The sequence below is a fragment of the Apostichopus japonicus genome, chromosome 7 (assembly GCF_037975245.1).
Source record: "Apostichopus japonicus isolate 1M-3 chromosome 7, ASM3797524v1, whole genome shotgun sequence".
NCBI lineage: Eukaryota > Metazoa > Echinodermata > Holothuroidea > Aspidochirotida > Stichopodidae > Apostichopus > Apostichopus japonicus.
In genome coordinates this window covers 22,730,641-22,741,330 of record NC_092567.1, presented here as the reverse complement: position 1 = coordinate 22,741,330, position 10,690 = coordinate 22,730,641, and the positions used below count along the sequence as shown (strand labels likewise).

Below are 10,690 nucleotides of genomic sequence, written 5' to 3'. Positions count from 1 at the left end.
TCGAATCCCGGTGGAGGCTGAAAGTTTTTTTCACTGTTCTTGATTTTCCAACTCATTATGATTTTCATTTACATATATATATATATATGTATATATATATATATATATATATATATATACTGTTTAGGTTGTATTGCATATATACAGTATATATATATATATATATATATATACTGTATATATGCAATACAACCTAAACAGTTGAAAGTTCTTCAACGTTGTTTCAAAAGTTACAACAATTAGCACCATTTTGCTTCCAAGCTGCCCTCATTTTCCAAAATTTCAAAAAGAGGATCAGGGAACATCAACTCCCCTGGACAACTTAACATCTTAGCAGTGAACCATCCCCTACTATAAACAGGTGGGCAAACTGAAGTGTAAATATAGGGCCATGGTCAGGCCCCTGGGACCATTATGTCACCAAGACCCCCTTGAAATTTTTCACTTTCTTAAGCTGCTATAACAATTTCTGACATTGTGGGAGGGACAAATAAGAACATCAAAGCCAGGTCCAGCCCCAGGGCAGGTTTTGTCACAGGGCCCATTCTTCCAGATTTTCATTTCTGCTTAAGTATCTTATAAAAATGAGAATACTGTATGCATCATTTAATCTCCCCCCACCCCCGGGCCTGGCATTCTGCTCGCCCTGGTCAGACCTCGTGTGAGAGATAATCAAAATAGACTCATGAATTTCTTTAATCTTATCTGCCAATCTGTCTAACATGTTCATTGCTATGAGCTGAAGCATGCAATGGGGAATTTGCAACCTATTGACTAAAATCTGGGAGGAGGAATATTCAGATTTGAGGTCTCTTAAAGTATGATTCTTTTGATAGATTTGAAAGTTCAAACAACAGATCTTTCATATGAAACAAGCATACTGTGATGTAGGCTACTGTAACGCCTACAACCTCTCCCAAGCCACTCCACTGTGCGTGTAAGCTTTGCTTCAAATACATTAATATATTATCAAGCTTAAAACAAATCCTAACAACTCGAAACTGGGAAAAGAAAAAACGGAAGAAAAAAACAAATCAATACACACCAATGGATAATTTCAAGTAGCAATCTTTATTAAAAAAGTCATTCGAGTACCCAAACAACTTTTTATAGAGAGATGGGAACATTTTGGCACAATAATTTTATTTTTGCACTGAAGGCAGATACTGTCACATAGTACTCATTCTTATCTTTGGCATCACAGGATTTGAAAGGTGATTCAAATTTCCCCAGACCGATTAAGATCTGGAGCTGAACTTTTCTGGAAGCGCTGCCTGGAGGTGAACGAATGGTTTCTATAAAGGTGGTCAGGGTCTGCATTTTGGGGATATTGTTGCCTGACCCCCTATGTAGGGGTTTCAAACAACAATATGGTGCATTCTGAGGAATAAATGTTAAGTCTATACAAGTAGCTGCTAAGAAATAATGATAAACTCAAAAATTGCCCTGACAAACTTAAATGACCTGAGTCATTATGTGAGAGACTGATGTGAATGAATGATTTTATAAAGTAGGGGGTGCTATCATGGAGTCATTGAAGCCAACTTCCATGGACAGGATTATTATTATTTTTTTTTTTTTGGTAGAAGTCAAATGGTGAACTCTGAGAATTAAGTTATTCTCTATATTTCAGGTTTTCATAAGTAGTTATAAATGAAAGGTTGCGGTGATAAATAATAATTAACTCAAACTTCACCCCAACTGATTAAGGTAAGGGTCTGAATCTTTATGGGAGGGGCCAGAGGCAAATGAAGGATTTCATCATGGAGGGGATGTTGCGTTGGGGTCCTTGAAGCTGTCCCCTGTGTGGGGTGGTGGTGGTCTCCCCCCCCCGGAATATTTTGTTTAAAATATAGTTGTCACATTAGTTCATTCTGAGGTGTATGTAGACTATAAGTTAGGTCTATAGAAGTAGCCCTAAGATAGGTGTTGCTAATAAACCCTTTTTGTGTGTTTGAAAAGAAAAGGGGAGTGGGGTACACCTATAGTAGTGGTCCTGTTCTTCCTGGGCCAAATGCAAAATTCTCCAGCTGAACCATCTCCCCCCACTGATGAACAGAGGTGGGTTAGGGGCATGGACCCATCAGTCCCCCTTTTGGGCATGCCACTAATTCTTATACAGAGATGCGTCAGGGAAATCAATCGAGTAAAAATAAATTAATGGGTATTTCATGATCTATGAATTACAAATTAAACAAAAATATTAACATACGTTTGTTTTACATCTAATGAGCCATACCATACCGTCACTTACCGAGAAGAGGAGGCTGGTAAACATTTAAATATTTTCAAAATATAAATTGAAAATAAAAGCAAAATAGTGATTCACCATATCAGCAATCCATAACTGCTCTGCCCCGCCCCTCCTATCACTCCCCCCACCCCCCAGCAGGAAGTGTGGTGGGCAACAAATTTCAACTCCTCTAATTGAACAGCCAATCTTTGAGACCAAAATTATTGATGCCCAGAGTTGTAAGAGACCAATCTGTAATTTCTATCATGTTTTAAGAGTTGCTTTATACTGTAGAAAAGAATCTCTTTTGGAATCCATGAACAAAGCAGAATAGATGGAAGAAATGGCACACCACAATGCACAGGTCTCTATTCAGTTGTACAGCTCCCAAGTATATAGTTTGCTGAGGAAATTGTGTTGCTATTGTACTGGGTCTGGACTGCTACTAACAGAGGTTGCAGGGATGTAATTCTTTACTTCTTATTTTATTACTGTAGTTATGACTCAAAACAAGTCAATTGGCAAATCCCCCCCCCCTCTCTCTCTCTCTTTCCCTCTACCTTCCCCTCCCCCCTCGCAAAACTTCAGAATACTTGCACATTGAAGTTTCATGTGACACTATAATTGTCTGGAACAGATGACTTTAAAAGTACATTTTGTGCTGAATTCCCTTCAATCTCATGGGATAATGTTCCACCACAAAAGGAAACAGCAGAAACATGAAAGGGAAAAAACAAACTGTAGTCCTGACCACCGAGTTACATCGGTGGGAAAAATGACCTTATTCATGATGACTTGTAAATGAAACAATATAATATACTAAAGTAAAATATTTTTGGCACGATAAAATTGTCTGAGTGGGACGAAATTGCTGTATTAAAGCAATCATATAGATCTCTAGGTTGGATTCAAATTAACGTCAATATTTATGAATATTCAATGACTTGTTTAGGACTTTGCAAAATGATAACCCAAAATAAAAACAGCTCAAAACAGCTTAAACAGTTAATAATGATGCCACAGTAAGAGTATAAACCAGACAAACCAAAGGACTGAACGAACCCATCTCTTAGACTCAGTAATTCAGCCACTTTGTTCATAATGATGTCGAAAGACTTAAACCAGTAGCACTGAAACTCAACCTAACTTGATGGTCTTCAAGGTACACACACAAGTACTGTGTGAACGTAACATTAAAAAAACATTTCCAAATTATGAGAAAACACAAAGAAAAGATTGTTTCACTTTAGGATAATAATTAATATTTAAGATAGGAAAAACATAAAGGTAGTTCAACATAAAAAAAATAAAGAAAATTCAATCTGTAAAATGATTTAAAATATAAACAGCTATTTTACTCTAATTGTTGGCAATCATTGCAGCATATTTCAGTTATCAGTTATTTGCAAAAATATTTGGACCTTTGACCTAACTGAACGTTGTTCACAACCAAATATCGATACATCAACAAATCCACCAGTACAGTAAGATAAAAGTTTAACACCTATTTAATTACTCATGTACTTAATTACTTTGACCAACACCTGTTACCAATATGAACATATTTATGAAAATTTCAGAAAATGGATACTGGATCATCTACAAAACAAACTCAACTGTCAATTTAAACCTGTGTTCTAATTAACATAAAAAATGGTGTGCTTTTGAATAATTAAAGAAACCAGAAAGCCAGTGGGCTAATTGTGATTCCTTGCCAAAAATTTGAGATTATAATTCCAAGCTTTCTTCATTGTTGATTAAATTGATCAGAAGGTTCTTTCACTGACTGTGGACCTACCTACTAAATATGTTAACTTACCATGTAAACAAGCTATATTTAGCAAATATCAACTCAAGCCCTGCCCCATAATAAATGTGCATAATATCACATTGAACATACATTATCATGTTCCCGCTATCTACCAACACCTTCACACAAAGTATGATTCAATTCTGAAAAAGTTTACATTTGACCCTGTGACCTCATTAATATTCTTGAGATGAGCACCAAAATCACGAGGGCTCTTCTACTCACTATGGCACATATATGTACCTAGTGTGACTTCAATCCAACTTGTCATTGTTCAGTTACCATGTTTATAAGCTATTTTAGTGAAAAAAAACTCAATCCCGGCCCTCTAATATAAAAGCATAATATCAATTTGAACATAAATCACCATGAACCCGCTATCTACCAACACATTAATACCAAGTGTAAATAAATACTGACTTTTGGTTGCGGAGTTATTAGCATTTGGAGATTTTTACGTTTGACCCCGTGACCTCCTAATTATTCATGAGATGAGCATCAAAATCAATTTGGTTCTTCTACTCAGTATGGCGCATCTATGTAGCAAGTATCACTTCAATCCAACTTGCCATTGTTGAGTTATCGTGTTTACGAGTCAAGGGCGTCACATATACACACACACACACGCACACACACGCAATCACCATCGCATATATTCCATCAAAAAATTGTCAAGATGTTACTTATGTAACACTACAAATAAATGCATCTCCCTCCTCCTGCTGATCCCCCCCCCCCCCTCTTTTAATAATAATTACGTGAGAAAGAACCAAGAAGTCCATACCTGACAGGGAAAGATTGTCAAATGGCCTTTAAAATTGCTATCGTTTTTTAATAAACCTAAGTCTGTAGTTTTTAAAAAAAATAGTATAAATGAGTGACCTCTTCAAGCTCTGCTTCAAGCCCATGATTATTGTGCGTAATAACAGATAAGAATTTTTCTTAACGCTCAACTCTTTGCAATCTCCGGGCTTCACACTGTCTTGAACTCCCACTCTGAAATTAAGCAAAAAGATCAACAATGATACATCCTGACTTAAGGTAATTCTGATAAACTTATTCTTTTCCTGTGTTTTGCTGAATTAACAAAACAAATTTAATTTACTCTGAGCACATTAGCTCCTGCTCGCTTTTCAGACAGACGAAAGAACTTTTCAAAAACATATCCTGTTTTCTGAAGAATATAGAAATGACAGTACAAAAAAAATTCCTAAGAATCCAAAGAATCAGGATCCTTATTCAGCTAAACAAAGTACTAGTAGACGGTTTTGCTACAGATCCCATGAATTTTCCACCATTATATTGAAAATGTGGCAAAAGTTGGAAATACTGTAGCTCCAAACCAGTTTCATATTGCTCCAGAGAAAATTCAAATTCTCCTAAGCTGTTTCTATCAAAAAAGTTCCAGCTCCAGATGAAAAACCTTAATTTGTTGTTGACATGCAGTAGGCAACCATAAGTGAAGACGATATTAAACATCTTTTATCTCATCAGCACAATCATGGTTTTGACATTTTGACTTAAAGCAGCAATTTGCGTCCTTTTCTATGATTTTTCTCAACCTCACTGACTCCACTATGTCATAACGACATACATAACTAGCTTATCTATTTAAATCTTACTTCACATGGTGGCATAAAAGTCGAAAAACTGGCAATTCTCAACTTTGTTTTTCTCCAAGATATTTACTGTTAGAACCCAATAAACCTCGCCCATAATATGAATATTTAAACACTACAAAAGTCATTGACCAATACAACACCATGCTTGATTTGTGTACAGTCTATATTGCAGTTGTACCAGGGAGTTCCATTACATCTCCCTGGTTGTACCAACGCAAAGTCTTGAATCTATATTTAGCAACGGCTCATAACTAAACCTGCATCTCTGATTGGTTGAATTCAAACTAATGGGTTTGGCGGAACTGTATGCGATTAATTTTAACTGTGGAATTTGTCAAGGACACTCTTCTCATTATCTGCAAATATCCTTAATTACTCGCCAATTAAAGTTGTTGGCAGGAAAAAAACTTGGCTAATATCTTAGTTTGCTGTTTTGTGATTGATATATGTAAAAAAATCGATGGACACGTCAATAAAGTAGAAAACGGCGACCAAACGCAAAATGCTGCTTTAAGTATACTTCACGTATATTGAATGTAAGCCAGCTATCACTGAAGGATCAAGTAAACACAGCTGCAAAGAACGAATTTGTAAGGATGACAAATAAAATTAGAGATAACAAAGATCACCCACTACATGGGCCACTTAATTGTCTGTTGGTGAAAGCTACCAGGAATCTTAGGAACCCTCATATCTTGCCAAAATATAGAATTCAACTTTAAAAGAACTCTTTCATCTACCGTGCTGCAATATACATTCAATTTGGTCATTTGGAACCTCTCATTTAATTTTACTCATTGTTTCACCTAGTTCTAGTAATGTATATAGTTTTAACACTTTCTTGTTGTGCAATCTTTTGAACATCTTATCTATCACGGTTTTCATATTCTTTAATTGTTTCATCTAGTTCTAGTAATGTATATAGTTTTAACGCTTTCTTGATGTGCAATCATTTGAACATCTTATCTATTATAGTTTTCATTTTTATTTATTTTTAGTTTGACATGTGTAATCCTTTTTATAAATATGCTATATTTATACTGGTTTCAATAAATGAAAATGAAATGAAAATGAAATGAAATGAAACTTATCAATTGAGAGCCAACTTTGACTGTTTTCATTAGTAAGCAAAAGATGTAGTATACAAATTATCTAAAAAACTGCCAGTTTTTACTCTTAGAAATAGTTGAGAGCCTCACCAATTATTGAAAGGTTTCATTACTGGACCTCCATGTTCTGTGGTTTCATTTTTGATTGAAGGCGCTGCTGCAGCAATTAAAGAAAATAAATAATATGTTTAAAGTGTATAAAACATGAAGTAAAGATTTCATTAGAAAGCTTCCTTGCAGGCGGGATGAAATAAAAAAAACATAAAAAAAACATATCTTTTTAACAATGACATTTTATAACTTTTTCCATACTTTAACTTTCTTATACCTTTAACCGCCTTTTTACCATGTCTATTTGTATCTCCTGTTCTTTTAGGTGTTTTTTAGTGTTTTTATTCGTTGTTTGTTATTTTGCAGTTTTGTAGTTTTGCATTTTTCCGTTTCACCTTTTACTGTAAAGCGCTTAGTGGCCTTTGTGATGTTAGTCGCTATATAAATGCTTTATATTATTATTATTTTATTAAATAATCTCGGTGCTTTTTTTGTTTGGAGACTCAGGAGTCTCATCCTGCCAATGCCTCTGTTTAATAGTGTTTATTTGCCTATCATGAAGTAAATCTTGAAGAGGATGGCTAGAATCATCTCATATGGAGTCTAACTTGGACTGTAGAGGAGGCACTGGTAGACTAAAGTCGACTTAAGGCTGAGACACCCCCATCCACTATTTCCACATTCTTGACACTACTACTGTATCAACACGATTCTTTTCAGTTTTATTCACATTGCCATGACAACATATGAAGCAGTAGCACCCAAACCCCTGTAAGTTTACCATTATAGAGACGATATCCAAAATTTTCAGGACGAACATTAAAATATGACAATTTGCAGAGATTATTTAAAAATTATTCAGGTTATGATCGGCTTTGCCAAGGGGTGGTCATTGAATGGAACTGTATGCGTCCTTTACATTTGAATAGAGCAAATCCAGGGTAGCTGTACCTCGCAGGTAACATGTTCATAGAAATGTACATTGCTCTTTCTGAAGCTGTGGTAGTTGAACTTGAAATCTCCATTGTTAATCATAAGGGCATCTGGTGATGCAATCTCAAATTCATGTTGTACATCACAAAGTTCAAAAAGGGCTCAAAAGAGTGAAAACTATAAGAGAGAGCTTGTGCAGGTTTTTGTGTCACCACTAGGGTAGGCTGGGTAGCGCCACCTAAAAACACACTTTGTGGTGTGCATAGTCATATATTGGCAAATACAATATATGGTTTAATGGACCATTTTAATAAGATATATATGTATTTTGGATCCTCCTGCAAGCAGGAACTCGCGAAGAAGCCATCATTGGCTTATCAAAGCAGCAAGCTGACCGAAGTCAGTCTCTTAGATTCATATTTTAACATCCATGATTATGAATTGTCAATTGTCAACAACTAGACTGTAACTAGACAACATAAATTAATCTTGGAGTGACTCAAACTCGGGACCATATATGCATGCCAGGCAGCTGGGTCCTATTTATTTCAGTCATAGTATTGCATGGTGGATAAGGGTTGTGGACATGACATGCTCAGCACCAGCCACCAGGGCTGCCACTCTGCCTTTGGCAGTAGATTTCATCATACTCAGAAAGACCATAATGCAAAAATGCATAGTGGTTTTGATGATGTAACATTCAGCTATTTTCTGCATATAAACCTGATGTACAACATACTTGATATTAGTAATACAGTGAAAAGCAGTGTGATGTGACAAACAATAAATTCACAATGACACAGGCTGTCCTGAAATGACCATTGACCTGAACAACAAGCTTCTTGTACTTTATGTGATAAGATAGATCAACGTTACTAAACATGACATCAGTCCTTGTAAAGAAAGAAAATGTGTACAATACAATCTTCCATATTTGTAAAATGTTTTCATCTTACCTGTGTTCCACTGAGGATAAGAGTCACAAAGTATTTTAGCTGAAGTGTGTGCTTCCACAATCACCAAATTGTCATGAAATTTTTTCATTATATTCGCATCCTCACAGATTATCCTTCTCTGCTCCAGAGCTTTGATCAGAGTTAAGCCAGGTGTATTTCTCTCAATGTCATCATAAAATCCAGCTGGTAATCCATAGAGCTGACCCAAATCAGCACAAATCTTCTTGTTAAGACTCTGTGATAGCTTAAAGAGCATCAGCCTATGTTCAGACATGGTGATGTTTGCTATTGCCCTCTGCTCTGCCTTCGGTCAAAGTAGTCTTGATCCTGTCATTGATGGAAACCAAGACCAAAGTTAAAACACAATCAAATAAATTTAAAAAGCAGATAATTCGTTTTACAATCATTAGCTGATCATTAGTGCAGATAAATCCTCAAGTCAGCACCATGCATTCCTTTCCAACAATCTAAAAAATATCTCTTTGCTACTCACACAATCATGACTATTATATAACTTATTTGCCAAAACTTTAGCTAGATGGAACCACAAAAAACAATGCATTCATTTATGTTCCTTCTAGGGGCTACTGTATATGCTGAGCTAACATGTATATTATTGCAATCACTAGGACATATGTAGCTGAAGAAAAACTTAATTCATTTATTGCTTCGAAGCTGGAAGTTAAATCTATGACTGGATAAATCAGTCTTCAAGCTATAGTCTTTGATCACTTTAATGAATCATTTTGATTTCAAATGGGTGATGAGACAACCGGGGAATTACCCATGACGTTCATGATCTCTGCCAAAAATATCCATCGTGTTTTACACTATCCTAGGCTATACCTGTGATTGACACTTGGATTCAATCCTAACAATACATGCAAACCTTCCAATGAAACTAATGTAGGCCTGAGCTTAGTAATTTAAAAACTGTTACTTTGATTTATTTTAAGAATATTAAAAGGAATTTGATGTTTTTGTGTTCAGCTAATTTTTCTCACAGTTCTTGATGGGGACGTTGCTCCTAATCATTCTACTAAACTAAACAGTTTTAAGGCCTAACGTTAGGCTACTGTAGTATAGGCCTACACTCCCGTAAGCTACTTACGACGGCCTAAATTAGTATGACAGTATAGGCCTAACTCCTGAGAAAAAAAGCCTTGACGAAACACTTACTAAAAACTTGGCCTAACTTTAGAATCCGTACCATATGAATGGGATAGCTTACTTCGAATCGGCAGAATAAGGTTAGGCGTTAGAAAGTAGGGTTAAGGAGTAGGGTTAGGGGTTAGGAATTATGGTTAGGAAGTAGGGAATATGGTTAGGGGTTAGGGAGTAGGGTAAGGAAGTAGGGAATAGGGTTAGGGGTTAGGAAGTAGGGTCGATTGGTACGGATTCTAAATTAGTACCAAAAACTTTCAAATCACTTTTTCAAATTCCTTGAGAAGCTAATGTTCTCTGACATGCAGCCAACAGCATAAAGATCAGTCTGAAATACCCAATTCGAAAGAAACGGTGGTATCGTGGAAAGGGTACTATGCAGTATGTTACTGTACAACTTGCTTCGGTGATAACTGAAACCGGAAGCTGCTCATCGTATATAAAATATAACTAATCTATATTATAATTGATGAATAGCGCCAACTTCCATAAGTTTGGCTCTAATGACATCCTGATCACGACGTGTGTAAGTTTGTCAACACAATATATAATAATTCATGGATAATTATGTATATATATTTATATATATTGCTTCGGTGGAGTCCACGGGTCACTTAGGTCAGCATAAGTAGAACTACCTTGTCGAAAAGAGACAAATACATTACATTATCTCGGTTGTATGTATTATGATCATATAAAATCGTGTCAGTTTAATTGCGTTTATCCGTCTCTGTTCAATTTAAGACGAATCCTGCCTTTACGGTCAAATGTATATAAGAAAATCTGTAACAAAAAAGCTTCCCATTTACGAA

The 10,690-nt window shown here is 35.8% G+C and overlaps 1 long non-coding RNA gene across 1 annotated transcript; it reads right to left on the bottom strand.

The window, feature by feature from the left end:
- Positions 1 to 1,052: 1,052 nt before the first annotated feature.
- Positions 1,053 to 10,303, bottom strand: LOC139969776 (uncharacterized). The gene is made up of 4 exons (XR_011793800.1): positions 10,145 to 10,303; positions 8,715 to 9,041; positions 6,865 to 6,931; positions 1,053 to 5,039 (listed from the first exon to the last, which is right to left on the bottom strand). It is a non-coding gene; the product is annotated as an uncharacterized lncRNA (long non-coding RNA).
- Between the last annotated feature and the right edge of the window lie 387 nt (positions 10,304 to 10,690).